General features: G+C 32.4%; 2 pseudogenes; one reads left to right on the top strand and one right to left on the bottom strand.

Moving 5' to 3' along the window:
• Window positions 1-4,445: 4,445 nt before the first annotated feature.
• Window positions 4,446-5,173, bottom strand: LOC107627317 (cytochrome P450 77A3-like; annotated as a pseudogene).
• A 400-nt stretch (window positions 5,174-5,573) lies between these two features.
• LOC107627318 (phenylalanine ammonia-lyase pseudogene) lies at window positions 5,574-15,172 on the top strand (annotated as a pseudogene).
• Window positions 15,173-15,375: the final 203 nt, after the last annotated feature.

Below are 15,375 nucleotides of genomic sequence, written 5' to 3'. Positions count from 1 at the left end.
GAAGAATTGAAACGGAGATTTTATCAAGGCGATGTTTTTCGAATTGTAGAATTAGATGAAGAATTATTTTCTACTAAACAGGGCGACTTGAGCATTACTTCATATTTCACAAAATTGAAAACAATTTGGGAGGAATTAGAACTTTTTCGGCCGATACCTCTATGTCCTTGTTCATCTACTTGTGTTTGTGGATTTCAAGTGATAAGAAACTATCGGCAAGACACGTTTGTTGTGCGATTTCTTCGGGGCCTCAATGAGCAATACTCTACCGCTCGGTCAACTCTCATGATGATGACTCCTTTGCCTTCCATTGATACAGCCTTTGCTTTGCTTCTACAGCAAGAACGGCAGGTGCTTGGGACTGATTCACTTGGTTCTCCAGTCCTCATCAATGCAGTGGATCGGAATGCCACTTACAATCTATCATGGAATGGTAGAGGAAAAGGAAGAGATATACGGGGAGGCAGAGGAGGCAAACATTTTGGTGGAAGAGGACCTCCGAGGTTGTGTTCCTTCTGTGGAAAAACCGGTCATCTTGTTGATGCTTGTTACAAGAAGCATGGTTTGCCTCCCCAACTCAAGCAAAAAATGCTGCAATCTACTAATAGTGTCACAGTGAAATTCGATGAAACTGATGGTCACAATAGCATTGATTTGTATAAGAAGAATGTTTGTTCAGGTACTTCATTTACCGCTGAGCAAAAGGACGCCCTGTTAGCTCTTCTCCAACACCATTCAACACCTAATCCTCAAAATGTGAATCAATTTACTATTGCCACAAATCCACAGTCTTCAAGTGAAGGTAACTCTGTGGTTATGTCTTCTCTTTCACCTCATAGTCATGAATCCTGGGTCATTGACACAGGTGCCACGGTCCATGTTACTTTTAGTCTTGCTGCATTTGCTTCATACACTAAAATAAATCCAATTAGGGTCAGATTGCCAAATCAAAGCATCTTAGTTGCTACTATAGCTGGTCAAGTTAAATTTTCAAATTCATTATATCTCATTAATGTGCTTTACCTCCCAGATTTTGCATTAAATCTTATCTCCGTTTCAGCATTGATTTCTTCACTTGACTGTCAATTCATTTGTAACAAGTTTGGTTGTGAAATACAGGATTACCATACAATGAGAATGATTGGAGCAGCTGAAATCAATGATGGGTTATATGCACTCACAAAAAATTCTCGTTCACTTAAGGAACACACAGCATTGAGCATTGGCACCATTTCACCGTCACTCACTGACCCTACTGTACTTTGGCATCTTAGATTAGGACATTTACCATTTAATAAATTACAAATTATGCAGCAATTGTATCCATCCATTCATGGTTTTAAATTCAATAAAACTGTAAGCATGCATCCTTGTGATTCTTGTCACTATGCTAAACATAAAAGATTGTCTTTTCCAATGCGCGTTTCAAAATCAACTTCTTGTTTTGAGCTTATACATGCTGACATTTGGGGTCCAATCAATATCCCTTCAACACATGGTAATAAATATTTCCTTACTCTTGTTGATGACCATAGCAGGTTCACTTGGACCTTCCCTATGTCACTAAAATCTGATACTACTCCCTTAATTCAAAAATTCATTATTTATGCAGAAACACAGTTTAATGCACATATAAAATGCATTCGTTCAGATAATGGCAAAGAATTTTCTCAGGAACAGTTTTTTAACTCTAAAGGCATTTTGCATCAACGGTCTTGCGTAGAGACTCCCCAACAAAATGGAATTGTAGAAAGGAAACATCAACACCTTCTACAGGTCACAAGAGCCATCTTGTTTCATTCTTCCGTTCTATCTTGTTATTGGGATCTTGCTTTATCATATGCAACTCACATAATTAATTGTCTTCCTAGCAAGTTATTAGCTCAGAAAACTCCTTTTGAGATTTTAAACACCACATTACCTAATTTCACAAATTTCAAGGTCTTCGATTGCTTAGTTTTCATCTCTACTCTTGCTTGTCAAAGGAAAAAGCTTGATCCGAGGGCAAAGAAATGTGTTTTCCTTGGATTCAAGCACAGCATCAAAGGTTTTTTGGTTTTGGATTTAAAAACTAATGAACTCATAGTTTCTAGAGATGTGACATTTTATGAGCATGTTTTACCCTTCAAAAATTCTGCATCCACTACTAGTGACAATAGTATGAACTTTCATTCCACTGCACAAGCACATGATTCCATTGCATTTGATACACTTTTTGACTACTTACACACGCACAATCCACCACAAGGTCATACATTCATTTCCGACACAGCTCATGCATCCATCACACCTCAAAATAATATTCCTTTCACTCATATTAATGCATCAGCATCTCCCTCTCTTCCTAGACCTGCATCACAACATGCACAACATAACTCACAACTTCCACCCTCACTTCCCAATATTAGAAGATTTACTAGAGAAAAGAAACAACCTGCATATCTTAATGATTTTCATTATTTTCAAACCTCAATTGATTCCGCTGTGACAAAATCCTCAAGGTATCCAATTTCTAACTATGTTTCTTCTCATAATTTATCTAAGACACATCACACACTATCTGTGGCTATTGCATCGTCTGTTGAACCCAAACATTATGAGGAGGCTATTGTTGAATCTTGTTGGAAAGACGCTATCTCCGCTGAATTAAAAGCTTTGGCTACAAATAAGACCTGGACCCTCACTCCTTTACCCATAGGAAAGAAAGCCATTGGTTGTAAATGGGTGTTTAAACTCAAACTGAAGCCCGATGGCTCCGTTGAGAGACATAAAGCAAGACTGGTTGCAAAAGGGTACACTCAGAGGCAAGGCTTTGACTTCTTTGATACATATAGCCCTGTAGCCAAAATGACAACATTACGACTTCTTTTGGCTTTAGCTGCTGCGAAAGATTGGCATCTTCACCAGCTTGATGTTAACACTGCCTTTCTTCATGGTGATCTTGACGAGGAGGTCTACATGCAACTTCCTCCTGGCCTTGTTGTCTCTCAAACCGGGTTGGTGTGCAAGCTTCAAAAATCTCTTTATGGATTAAAGCAAGCTAGTAGACAATGGAATGCTAAGCTGACCTCTATGCTCACATCTCTTGGTTATTCTCAATCCAAACATGACTACTCTCTCTTCACAAAACGGACCGGTGAGACATTCACTGCTGCCCTAGCCTATGTTGATGATCTCATATTCACTGGGAATAATATACAAGACATTGAATCTACCAAGAGACACCTTCACGAGGCTTTCAAAATCAAGGATATTGGGGATGTTAAATTCTTCTTAGGACTAAAAGTCGCCAGGGGAAGCAAGGGAATTGCTGTTAATCAACGAAAATATGTGCTTGATCTTCTAGCTGACTATGGTATGACTGATTGTAAACCTGTATCTACTCCTATGGACTACTCTAACAAGTTAAGTAAAAATTCAACTCCTCCCTATTCTGATGTGGCTTCATATCGACGATTAATTGGCAAGCTTGTTTATCTTACCACAACAAGACCTGACATTTCTTTTGCCGTTGGCAAACTCAGTCACTGCCTTGATTGTCCAACCACTGCTCATTATCAAGCTGCCATTCGTGTCTTAAAGTATCTCAAACAAGCCCCTGCAGCTGGTCTATTTTTCTCAACTTCCTCAGATTTGTTGCTTTCGGGTTACTCTGACGCCGATTGGGCATCATGCATCGATACAAGAAGGTCCGTTTCTGGTTTCTGTTTCTACTTGGGGACCTCTCTCATTTCATGGAAGAGCAAGAAACAATTGACAGTGTCCAGATCCTCTTCAGAGGCAGAGTATCGTGCTCTTGCCTTAGCAACTTGTGAAGCTCAATGGCTCTCTTATCTTATGTCTGATCTTGGCTTACCTTGTTCAAGTCCTATTCCTGTCTATTGTGACAGCCAATCCGCTCGTCACATTGCTGCCAATCCCGTTTTTCATGAGCGTACTAAACACATCGAAGTCGATTGCCACGTCGTAAGAGAAAAATCTTCATCAGGTCTTATCAAACTTTTGCCAATTTCCACCAAAGAACAAAATGCTGACATCTTCACCAAACCACTTGCACCTGCTCCTTTTAAGACTTTCTACATCAAGTTGGGATTATTGGACATCTATTCTCCCAACTTTAGGGGGAATGTATGAGTTTTGTGGCGGTTGTTAATTCAGATTGTAAGTTGTCAGTTTTGTCTCAAAACTAGCAACTTAAGGGGGAATGTCATTCATATTGTTAGTTAGCTAAATAAGGAACGAAGAAGATAGATACAAGTATTTAAATTCAAGTTTGTTATAATTATTAGGCAGAAGTTTGTTACTTAGTATGGCTTCAACTTGTATATAAGGGTGAACTTGTTACTTCTGCAGAATAAGAAAAAGCTACTGGTTCATTCATAATGCTTGAATAACACTTACTCTCTCTCTTCAAATCCTCTTCTTATTCTTCAAATTCTCTCTTATTACTTCTTTGCAATAACATTTAACACTAATCTCAAATCCCACCACCCAACACATTCCTTTATCTCTCTGTAAAGCTTTTCTTAGACTTTCGGATTCGCAATCAGCTGCGCTATCCCCCATTCCACCGCCGTCGCCGTCGTGTCCGTTCTCCGTTCAGGAACTTTGAGCAGAGGAAAACCAATTCATCATTTAAAGGACCAGATTTCCTCCCTTCAACCTTCAAATCGAACAGTGTGTCAAGGTATGAGAACGTTGTTACGATTTCGTCGGAGCCTGGATTCTCTATAGCTTTTCTTCTCTGTTCAATCAACGGTACAATAAAATCCACCTGTTCCTTTCGAACTTGTAACACTCTTTTCCTCTATTTCGAGAAGAAAGGACTCAGGATCAGAAGTTAATCATCGAGTCTTGGATTCAGAGTTATGAGAACGTTCTTCATCACTTGATCTATTTTCTCCACCTTGTGTTCTTCCATGTCGAGGCCAAAACACATTGCAACGAGGATACAGAACGTCGCGAACCTCGCGTCTTTGCGGACGAAGACAACGCCATTGTTGTTCTCTGCTTCAGTTCTGAGGCGGTTGATGAGCTTCTCCATAGCATTGTCCCTCACGGTACGGAACTCCCTCAGCCTGGTGGAGCTCGGCATGTTCTGAACCATGTTCCGCCGCAGAGACTTCCAAACCGGTCCGTAAACAGCGGCGTTAACGGTGAACTTGTTAGAGCTGAAGATAGTCCTGATAGGATATCTCATCAATGTGGGATTGGAGATTAGAAAGGGAAAGAGGGGTGGTGGTTGGGTGAAGAGGGTTAGGGTTAGAAAGGTGATTGGGTGAAGGAGGTGGTGTAGTGGTGAAGATGAGGGTAATTTAGGGATTTTAGGTAATTTTTTAGTGTTTGGATAATTTTGCCTGTAAAAATAATTTTTTATGGGTACAAATGGTAATTTCTTTTTTCTATGGGTAGATATGTCAGCGTTTTCAACTTTCGTGGGTACAAATGGTAGTTTACTCTACATAAAAATTATCTAATGGGTAAAGGAGAGAAAGAAAACAATTAGGAAGGAAAGAAAGAAGTTCCAAAGCGCTAGTTACTACTGTTCATAGAGAAGGTGGTTTGAGAAAATGATGTCATCGGTATTCCTCCTCCAACAATATCGCCTGAGACAGAATTTCCCCAGGTTCCTGGCATTGGTCCTCGAAGACTAAAGCGTTCCGCGCCAACCAAATCTGCTATAGAAGGTAAGCCACTTGAGCACTTCTGATTCTGAAATTGGGTTTGAATTTCTCAACTTCCATGAATTGACTCCACCAATCCCAAGCTTTTAGGTCAGGGTCGCGGGGAATAGTGCTAGCTACTAGGGAGCTGTTCCAAATTTGAAGAACTTCTGGGCAGAAGACAATGACATGCATCGGTGTCTCCGGCGCCAATTGACAGCGGGGACAAAGGCTGCTAACTTGTGGTAATTTCTCGTTCAATTTTGCTTTAACTGCAATGCCTTCATAGGCTAATCTCCAAGCAAATAATTTGACCTTTGGTGTTACTCTCATTTTTTATATCTTACTTCTTAAGTTCTTATATAAAGAATAGTATACGACTTTTTCATAATTATTTTCACCGGCTTTCTCTCTTCGACAAATAATTAATAGAACAAATAATTGGAAAATCACCATTTAGATTTTAGATACAAATCATTTACATCAGAATATAAAATATTTTGACCCACGCACATGCCTAATTGTTTCAAAATTGACCATTCAGAGCTAGTAAAAGTTACCAACATCATAAAAGATGCCAAAAATTGATGTCCAATTTTTGGATCGTTTATTTACTGAAACATCACAGGGCTCTAATGTTTCTCGATTGATGTTTTGGAAGAAAAATGTTTGAAGCACTTTCAGTCCATAACAACCATTCACAAATCCAAAATCGCTAGCAGTGCGAGTTATTAATAATGTCTACAATCAAGAAATCTAATAGTATCTCAATATCCCATCGCATGTTCAAGACAAGTATCCTTTTCTGATTAGTGCAACGCAAATATTTTAACATAAGAATAAGAATTCAGGACCGAGTACAATAAATAAATAAAAATTCCCACAAATTCTGGAAACAATAGTCAATTAACATGGTACTATTTCACAAGTATTAAAATTATATAATAGTATCTGAGAGTTTTTTTTCTTGAATAAAACCAAATAACACAACTAAAATAGAGCCTAGACTCTATTTCATAAGTATTAAAATTATATAATAGCATCAGAGAAAGAACAAACTATAAACACAACTAGAACAGGGGCCTAGACTCATCTCTGAAATTTACATCTGAGTTGTACTAGCTTCCAGTATAAATAAATTAAAAGATAATCTCAGTAAGTTAACATTAACTTCAAATGCAAACAATAAATGCAGAAAAACAGACTAACCATAACCACACGAAAACTGGGAGAAAATGTTTAAACACGATACTTAATCAAAACTATGAGTACATTTTTAATTTTTATTTGTCAAGAATTATCTTATATACAAGAAGATCACGCTAAACCAAATAAGATATCATGACAAAGAAAAATATGAAGCAATATCACTTATGTTTTGATGATTTTATGATAGGCAGTAACTATGATTACTCATGCAAGCAACTTAACAATCACATATAATTATTTGAGTCCCAATGTATGCAAACTTTTATGATAAAGTAATCACAAAATTTGACTAGATATCTCATGTCACAAGATATACGTTAAAGATGGATAAATCATGATGATACATGCTCAGTTACCATCACACAACACTAGACTTCTATTTTTTGATTACATATTTTTTTTCACACTGTGCCATAAAAGGTTTGAGACGCATTATCTCCCGAGCGTGCCATAAAAGTAATGTAAAATATAAGGCCAGCAACAGCTTGGCTATTAGCCTTGACAAGATGATCAAACTTAAAACGCGCATTCTACATGGTAATAACAACAACCATTAGTGAATGAGATTATAGTTATGAATTAAAATCGATAAGGCAATTACAAGATTCTGTGATATGATTTTGTTGAATTGGGAATAGGGTTCCTACTACTACTTCTTCTTCTCCTTCCTCTTTTTTTCCGTGAATTTATGTGGGTTTTTGGACTTATTTGAAAGGTATTTAAAGATTTTGGTTTAATGATTTTTTAAAAAAGATTTTTTATAAAAATAAAAGTGATTTTATATTTAGATATTTTATATAAAATTTTTGTTATTTATCAATTATATTTGGATAAAATAAAATAAAAATAATTTATTTATTTATTTATTATATAAAAATATTTTTTTAAAAAAAATCTTAAAATAATATAAATTATAACTTTTTAAAATAGATATTTTTTATTTTTTTAGTATTTTTATTTTTATTATAAAAAATTTGTTAAATGCATTAAAAAATAAATTCTTAAAAAAATATTTTTATTGATTTAATAATACACAAATTAAACAAGCACTTAGTGTGTTTTAAAATTTTAATGAGACGGAATGGAATTTAATTGAATTTTAGAAAGAACTGAATTGTAATTTAATTTTTACATTAATTTTTAAATTTGAAATAAAAAGATTAAATAAAAAAAATGGTTGAAGACTTGAAGTATATATAATATTATTGTATTACCTTTAATAAGAGAGAAAGAAGATTGAAAAAATAGATATATTTAAAAAATTAAATTATGTTAGGATTAATTTAATTATTTTAATTTTAAATATAAATTTATTAGATTAGATTTGCAAATCTGATTTATTTTAAAATAGGAAAAAGAATCTTCTATTCTATTATATAAAAATTGGATGTCTGCACTTAATGATGAAGCTGACATGGCATGCTTCGGAGAGTGTTTCCTAATTTAATTGTTTTAACTCATTCAATACAATTTATTGCACTGACTTAATTATATCAACTAATTGATTTGATTAGATATTTAAATATTTCTTTTCTTAATATAATTTATTATAATTTATATTACTTAATTAATTATACTACATTAATTATAATTCGTTATATTAGTGAATTAGTCTTTTCATTTATAAAGTATAAAATAAAATAAATAAATTGTTATTTATTCTAATTAAATTTGTTTATATACTATATATGAATTAACGTTTATTTTATTATATAAAAATCGAATTTCTACACTTAATGATAGAACTGACGTGACATGCTTCTGAGAGTGTTTCTCAATTTATTTCTTTTAACTCATTAAATATAATTTATTATGAGATTAATTATATCAACTAATTAATTTGATTAGATATTTAAATATTACATGATTATTATAATTTATATCAATTTGTTTTAATAGTATTTCTTAATTTATTTTTTTTAATATTCTGGTAGTATTTTTTAATTTATTAAAACAAATTAGATATAAATTATGTATATTAATTAATTGATTTGATTAAATTATTAATAATTAAAATAATAAATCTATAAATAAAATAAGCAATTGAGATATTTTTAACTAATAATTAAATCAAATTAAATTATATGTATTGAGTCAAATTCAAATAATGTGAATTAAATACTAAACTAAAATATGATCATTTCTTGCTTATTCAAATTAAATGCAATAAATACAAATTAATTTTGTTAGATAATCATGATTTTTTGGTCTTCTATATATAGACGGTCAAACAAAATGATAAGAATCATCATTTTTATCGCCCTTGCTATTTCAACTCTTCTTTTCTTCTTTTTTTTTCTTTATATAAAATTTCTTTTATGGATAAATAAAAAGGTATGGATGAATAATGTTTCGTTGATTGTTTGTTTATAACTCGAAAATGTCTCAATTTAAGCATTACCGTTGCTCAATGGAGCTGCCGACTACCGCTGAATTCATTGTATAGCTGGAGCAAATTATGATATAGCGAAAAAGCGTCTATGCATGCATGCTATTCTTCTTTATATATGTATCCCTCTATTTTTACAATTCACATCTTTATATATTAGATTCTTTTTTATATTATTTAAATTTGATAATTTTTTTTTCTATTTTTACGCTTCTAATTATTTTTTGTCTTAATATTTTGTTCTTATCAATTTCTATATTTTATTTAGGTTAACTTTGTAGTTCAAATATAATCATTTATGTCATTATTGAATGTTATGAAATTGACCATATATTAACAATAAATAATTCAAAAAATGTATTTTTTTGGAACAATTCACCTAAATTTAAATTGTTACGTTAAATAGATAATGATAAATATTTTTTTATTAAATCTCTTATAAAAGAAACTTATAAAAATGTTATGTTATATGATATAATTTGATTATATATCTTTTTTATCTCCAATCTAAATTATTTGAATTGGCATACTATTTATTTTTAAATTTAATTAAATATCTAAATATCTTACAATTTAATATAATTTAATTTATATAAATACATGACTTTTAATATTTGTGTAATAAATTCTAAAAATATTTTTGCAAGTTATAATTTTTTATCTGTATATTTAACTTTTAATAATATTTTTATTTATTAATATATTATTTCTATTATTTGAGTATCAATAATGCGTTAGGAATTTTTTATTGTATAAGTTATTTCGAGAAAAAAATGATAAAATTTTATTTATAAAAATTTAAAATTTAGTGTTTACTATGATTAAGCTCAAATTTTAATTTATTTTTTATATTATATAAATATTAAATTCTTTTATTAAACACTTATTTGTTTATGATAGGATATTATATATAACTTTTATATTGGTAATTAAATTTCAATTGCTACACAAAAATAATATATTTTAGGTAATTGTAAATTTTTTGTTATTTTAAAAATCATGATATATTTTTAAAATTATTTAATTATGTTTATTCTTTTAAAAGGATTGCTATTATTAGAAAACAACTAATATTTATAATAGTCTAAAATTAAAAAAATAAAAAATAAAAAATATTAATATTCTAAATTTTTGAAGTATAAATCTTAAAATATATATATATATATATATATATATATATATATATATATATATATATATATATATGATTAATGGGTATAATTGGAGTTTTTATTTTATTCTAATTTTTTTCAGAACATATTTGCCTTATTTAAGTTTTATTTTTTTATTGATTGCTTTTTTTTTTGGTATACTTAACTATCATTAGTTTATATCAATTAAAATTTATACCTTGAATAAAATAATTATGTGTCTAAAAAAAATGAACAAAAAAATACTTTTATTTTCAGTAAAAATTTATGTCGCTTTAGCTTTTTTTCTACATCACATCTTATATTTTTACTATATTTATAAGAGAGTTTTTGTTCAAATTTAAAAAAAAATTTAGTTATTTTTCTTTCTTTTAGTTTTAAATATTATTTACTAATATAATAAAAAATAAAAATAACAATAATTACTCACATAATTAAAATAGATATCCTAATATATACATGATCCTATATATATCAAGAATTGTTATATATAATAAATAATTATTTATTTTTTATAATTACTATTTATAAATTTATTACATCATTTTCTCCTCTTAATATCAATATTTAATGAATATAAGATATAAAATATTATTTATATTATTTAACATACAAAACAAATATCTTAAGTCATCATGTAGAACAAGAAGTATAATAGTGCAAATACTTACTTACTTGCTTATATTATTGAGTTTCTGCACTTAATGATGGAGCTGACGTAGCATGCTCCAGAGAGTATTTTTTTATTTAATTATTTTAACTCATTTAATACAATTTATTACAATGACTTAATTATATCAACTAATTGATTTGATTGGATATTTAAATATTAATATAATTTATTATAATTTATATTACTTAATTAATTAAACTACATTAATTGTAATTCATTGTATCAGTGAATTGTTTTTTTTTAATAAATAATTTATTATTTATTCTAATTAAATTCATTCAATTGGATGACGCATAACAATGCACACGGCATTCCTCTACTTTCTGTGCCTCTTGATGAGCTCATTCAGCTTCATACTGGAGGAGATCAAAGAAGTATTCATTTCTTAAAAAATATAAGGGCATTTAATTCAATGTTTTGTTTTACATCAATGGCCGGAAAAATTAACCGTGGGGTGAACAATGGGACTGCTCCTCCAATTTTTAAGCCTGGGGGTCAAAACTACCATAGCATTGGTAGCTTACTTCCTCCGGATAGTCTGCGACCAATATTTGCCCAACTATATATCTATGACACAGAAAATGAGATTGATAATCGGATACGCACACTTCGGTAATTTTCATGCAACCAATCAAACATTTTAGTTATTTTTTATCTGTGAGAGAAAATAACATAAAATTTATTGTGTGTTTTTTTTTTGTGCAGTTTCAATGAAGCTATAAATGAGCGGGATAAGAAAATTGTGGCAATATTAAGAAACATGCTAGATAAATATAATAATTTGGCAAAAAGTTTTCGCTATGCAAGAAATAGGTACCAACAGGAAAATTGCACAAACATAAAGTTTAAGTTGATTAGTAAAAGGACCACAGGACATACAACTTGCCATCTGCATCAGAAGTGGCTGAATTGATTGTTGGCGATATCGAACAACTAAGCAAAGATAGAGATATTATTATAGAGAGTCAAACTAGATTCGCTGAGATATTGTTGGCTGCATTACCTGTGTATTGTGATGAAGGGTTTTTTTTGTGTATGGTCATGGGGGTACTGAAAAAATATTTCTTTGAAACCTTATGTCTGTTGAGATTCGCTCAAGGGTGATATTTTGTTAAACATTGCTTCAAGTGGTATTGTATCTTTACTTCCTCCCAATGGAAGAACGACACACTCAAAGTTCAAAATACCGCTGAATATAATTGAGGATTCTGTATGTAACATCAAACCTGGTTTCCCTTAAGCAATGCTGCTGTTGAAAGCTAAACTTATAATTTGGGATGAGGCTCCAATGGTTAGTAGGTACTACTATGAAGTGCTTGATAAATGTTTATGTGATATCATGAGGTTTTCTCCAACATATAACAAAGATTTGTCTTTTGGAGAAAAAATGGTTGTACTAGGTGGAGACTTTAGACAAATTCTTTCTGTTATTTCACGAGGATTGAGACAAGATATTGTTCATTCAACCGTGATTCGTCTTACCTTTGAAAGTTTTGTCAGGTGCTCAAACTAACAAAAAACATGAGACTCTCTGTAGGGACGACTACTTCAGATCAAGATGGGACAAAACAATTTGGTGAGTGGTTATTGAAAGTTTGTGATGGTCTAATATGTGACAATATGGATGGTGAATCTGAGATATGTCTTCTAAGAGATATTGTTATTCCTTCTTTGGACCAGGCATTTGATGAGTTGGTTCATTTTTCTTATCCAAATATTTTGGATAACATGTCCTCAAAGGATTTTTCAAAGTAAGAACTATACTGGCTCCCACAATGGACATCATTGAAGAGGTCAACAACCATCTGATGGCTATCATTCCTGGAGGGGGAAAATTATATCTCAGTTCGGATTCGATTTGTATGGATGAAGGGAATATGGAGAGTCAACTAGATCTCTATAGTCCTGAATTACTGAATAGCATAAATTGCTCTGGTTTGCCTCCACATAAATTAATACTAAAGGTTGGTATTTCAGTGATGTTACTGAGGAGTATTGACCAATCCAGTGGTCTTTGTAATGGTATAAGGCTACAAGTTAGAAAGCTTAGAAATCATGTCATAGAATGTGAAGTCTTAACGGGTAACAATGTTGGTCATATTGCTTTGATTCCAAGAATGAATATGGTACCAACAAATGAAATCGTCCCAATTAGTCTCATAATAGTATCGTTTGCCATGACAATTAATAAGTCTCAGGGACAAACTTTATCTCATGTTGGATTGTACTTGCCCAAACCAATTTTTACACATGGCCAACTATATGTGGCACTTTCAAGAGTTAAGAGTAAGAGAGGTTTAAAAGTTTTACTTATGAATCACGTAGGAATGTCTGCAAATTCAACCATCAATGTTATTTACAGAGAAATCTTTAAAAAAATAGGATTCTAATATAAATATTTTAATTTTATTTTAAATTCTGTATCAATATATAATTATTTTACTTAAAAAAAGTGTAAAATAATTATTACTCACTATTTTTAATTTAAACTTTGATTTTGATAATAATTTTATAAATTTTTTAACATAATAATTATTTTGTGTTTTTTTTAAATATCCAAACATATAAATATATTTTTTTTACTTTTATAAATTTTTCCGTGCTGAGCACGGGTACATACACTAGTTTAATTTTAAAAAACAATGAGTAAAGGACAAATAGGTCTCTGACTTTTTTTTCGCGGACATTTTCGTCCTAAGGATTGAAAAATACATTCATGTCTCGGACCTCTCCAAAACGTGGACAAATTTATCCCTCCGTTGAAGTGACTCCGTTGGACCTGATAGAAAAGTCTGACGTGGCTCTTGTGACGCTGACATGGCCGTTATGGAAGCACACGTGGCATGTAGTTTTTGAAAACAGGACATATTAGTCCTCCCTCACCAAAACAACGCTGTTTCACCACAACCCCCCAATTTTTCAAATTTATGAGCCATAATCCTTCGAATGCACAAAAACGATGAAGTGGGTGAAGTGGGTGAACGAAGAGGGAGAAACATTTCGTCCCATGGTGAACAATCACAGCCTCTGGCGACCTTGTTCCATTATCATACATTGCTGGTTTGTTAACTGGCAGACCAAATTCGAAGGCTGTTAGACCCAATGGAGAGATCCTTAATGCAAAAGAAGCATTCCATGTGGCCGAAATCGGATCCGATTTTTTCGAGTTGCAACCTAAAGAAGGCCTTGCACTAGTGAATGGCACTGCTGTTGGTTCTGGACTAGCCTCAATTGTCCTATTTGAGGCCAATATCCTAGCTGTCTTGTCGGAGGTTCTTTCGGGCATATTCGCGGAGGTAATGCAGGGGAAGCCAGAGTTCACTGACCATTTGACACACAAATTGAAGCACCATCATGGACAAATTGAGGCTGCAGCCATAATGAAACACATTTTGGATGGAGGCTCATATGTCAAAGCCATCAAGAAGTTGCACGAGATTGATCCGTTGCAAAAGTCTAAACAGGACAAATATGCACTTAGGACTTCACCTCAATGGCTTGGCCCTTTGATTGAAGTGATTAGATTCTCAACCAAATCAATTAAGAGGGAAATTAACTCTGTTAACGACAACCCTTTGATTGATGTGTCAAGGAACAAGGCTTTGCATGGTGGTAACTTTCAAGGTACTTCAATTGGTGTGTCTATGGATAACCCAAGATTGGCCATTGCATCAATTGAGAAACTCATGCTTGCATTCAAATCTAAGTGCTAGTAGGAACCCCAGCTTGGATTATGGCTTCAAAGGAACTAAAATCGCAATTGGCCTCTTACTGTTCCGAACTGCAATATCTTGCAAACTCGGTAACTAGCCATGTCCAGAATGTTGAGCAGCATAACCAAGATGTGAACTCTCTTGGTTTGATTTTAGCTAGGAAAACAAATGAAGCTGTTGAGATTCTCAAACTTATGTCATCGACCTACTTGATTGCACTTTGCCAAGCCATTGATTTGAGGCATTTGGAGGAGAATTTGAAGAACAACGTGAAGAACACTGTGAGCCAAGTTGCCAAGAGGACACTAACCACTAGCATCAACGGCGAACTCCACTTCTTCTTAAGCTTGATGGTACTCAGTTGGATGCCATAGGATGAAATATTTCCTCCTCTTCGTTCACCCACTTCACCGTTTCTGTCCATTTGGAAGATTAGGGCTTATGAATTTGAAAGATCGGGAGTTGTGGTGAAACGGCGACGTTTTGGTGAGGGAGGACTAATAAGTCTTATTTTCAAAAGCTACATGCCACGTGTGCTCCCGTAACGGCCAGGTCAGCGCCACGAGAGCCACGTTAG

The sequence above is a fragment of the Arachis ipaensis genome, chromosome B2, assembly GCF_059453495.1.
Source record: "Arachis ipaensis isolate K30076 ecotype BB chromosome B2, ASM5945349v1, whole genome shotgun sequence".
NCBI classification, from domain to species: Eukaryota; Viridiplantae; Streptophyta; class Magnoliopsida; order Fabales; family Fabaceae; genus Arachis; species Arachis ipaensis.
Note: the sequence above shows the minus strand (reverse complement) of the source record. Positions and strands in the feature narration are given on the sequence as shown.